The sequence below is a fragment of the Mastigoproctus giganteus genome, chromosome 1 (assembly GCF_048544385.1).
Source record: "Mastigoproctus giganteus isolate SK-2022 chromosome 1, ASM4854438v1, whole genome shotgun sequence".
Taxonomy (NCBI): Eukaryota; Metazoa; Arthropoda; class Arachnida; order Uropygi; family Thelyphonidae; genus Mastigoproctus; species Mastigoproctus giganteus.
In genome coordinates, this window is record NC_143575.1 from 3092201 (window position 1) to 3094916 (window position 2716).

Genomic DNA, 2716 nt, shown 5'->3' on the forward strand with positions numbered 1-2716 from the left:
GGTGGTATTCCTTCCCATAGTCTCATTCGCGGCCGAAGCTTGGTTCCACAGAGTGGTAATCGTCAAAATGAAGCTAAAACTCAACTCAATCCAGAGGGCTATGCTACTAGCAACACATCGCATCTGCCGAACGGTGTCCACTGCTGCAATCCAGGTTATTGCTGGGACTCTGCCTTTAGACCTATATGTAATATTTAGAGGATTATGCTTCAGGCTCAAAAAAGGAATACCTACCTCCATCATGGATATAGACTTATCACTGAATGATGACAATAAAAGGGAAAAAGCTCGATGCTTTAAAGAGCTAATAAATGTCTGGCAAACAAGGTGGGACAATTCAACTGTTGGCACTGTAACCAGAAATTTCCTACCGGATGTCTCCTTTGTGATGTCGAAGAAGGTTAGTTCGTGGTTTACAATTAGTCTGGAAACATCGTATCGTATTACTGGGCATGGGTCCCTTAACAAAAAACTCCACCAGCTAGGCCTGTTAAACACTGACCTCTGTTTCTGTGGAGCAAAAGAAAATTGGCAACATCTTCTCCACGAATGCGCCTGCTATGAAGACATTAGGAATGAGCTGCTAAATGAAGTCCCATCCTTCAGCATAAATCAAGTTGACCAACTTGTTCTGACCCCACATCAGTTGTCTGCACTCCAAACTTTTGCAGCTGCTGTCTTTGCCAGAAGGAAAGATATGCTTACAACTAATGTGGTGGCAACATCACCTCGAGCACCGATCAAAGATCAACCTATTGACCTTTTCAGGCATATTATTATTCTATTTTATTTTTATTTTTTTTTATAATTTTTCCTTTCCTCATCTCTTTTTTTTTTTCTTTTTTTTTTTCACTCTCCCCTTCTTTTTCTTTTCCCTCTTTACTTTTTTTTTTAAATTTATTTTTTTCTTTCTTTATTTTTAATATATATATTTTTTTCTTTAATTTCTTTTATTATTATTATATATTTTTTTTATTTAATTAATTATTATTATTTTTTTTTCCCTTTAAAAACCTGCACCAGGGTGAATGTATTTTTTTTTTTTTTTTTGCTGAAGTCCCTCTGGAACTGGCCCCCATAGGATCCTGGCCACCTGCTGGCAACACCAGGTGGGTTAGAGTCTCTTTTGAGACGTTACGTGATATACTGGGACTAGCCCACCTTCCCGTGGTGTGGACGAGTACCCAGAATCATCTGTCCAGGTGACTGATGCTTCTGGGTAGCCAAGAGGCCAGAACAGAACAACAGAACACACACATAATACACACAAACTGACGTCACACACATATCTGGCCCATCTGTAGTGATACTGTTCTTCACACAGATACGAGGCGGAGTTGAACGAATGTTCTAGGTGCCGCCCTTTACATATACACATGTCAACATGTCCACATGTCTCCGATGACCTAAGGACCACGAAAATAAAATCGGTACGAAAGACAAGGAATCCAGGCGTGGTCATCGAAACAGAGATCACAGAGGAAATAAACGAAATAATAGCCAACCAGAAGATCGTAACCCTGGGGCTCAGAGCTGTACCCCAAGAAGGAAGGGGCCCTCCATCCTTATATACGACCTAGATAAGGATATCAAACCCGAAGAGGTCGCAAGAGAATTGTTTGATAGAAATCTGTCCAATCATTTGCCAGATCAAAATCTAAATGATCATGTGACACCCAAGACCAAGTCCTCGAGCACAGTCAACTGGTCTGTAGAACTGAGCCCGGTAGCTCGGCAAATACTTATAAATCAGACAAGAGTTTATATATATTGGGGTGGCCATAAATTCCGCGAACATGTGGCTATCATCAAATGCTACACTGCTGCAAGTTCTGATACACGTCGCACATATGCTTCCAGGCTGTGCGAACCTGCGGCCACTGCGCTGGCAAGGGCCACAACTTCACCGACTGCCCAAATAAGAGCACAGATACCGTTTGTGCTAACTGCAGAAGTCAGAAAATGGATGCCTCCCATTCCCTCAGAGACAGCATGTGTCCCATATACCAAAAATAGAAGAGCTTGACCCAATCCAGGACAGATTATGGCACCACACCATAAACAATTCAACACTAAAGTAATCAAATTCTTCCAGCTAAACGCTCATAGAACCAGGGCAGTGGCCGACCAGGTCAGGATGAAAGCCGAGGACGAAAATATAGATATCATCATACTCCAAGAACCATACGCAGCCGCCAATCAAGTAAGGGGATACCCCCCCTACAATACAAGATCATACAGCCTGAAAATGATATCCCTTGGGCCGCTATTGTGGTCAGAAACCCAGATATAACAGTTACCACCAGGATCACTCACCTCTGTACGGCCTGGGCAGTCTGGGCACATCTTATCTCAGCACTGGGAGCCTTCTACCTCGTCGCCCTTTATTGCCGCCCTGGAGAAGACATAACGGTGGCCACAAGGTACCTAGAACATGTAACAAATATCCTTCCTGACCAGAAACTAATAATAGGAGCGGACGTGAACCGCAGGTCACCAGCTTGGTACAGCCACACCCTGGACAGGCAGGGGACAAGGAATGGGCAGCGCCTGGAGGAATTCCTAGCAACATCAACGATAACAGTGCTAAACCAACTTAATCAACTACCGACTTACTGCAACCTACGATGGGAATCAACCGTCGATGTCTCCCTAGCCACTAGGAACATTGCTGGCAATATAACAGACTGGACGGTTCAGGATGCCTGGACAACAT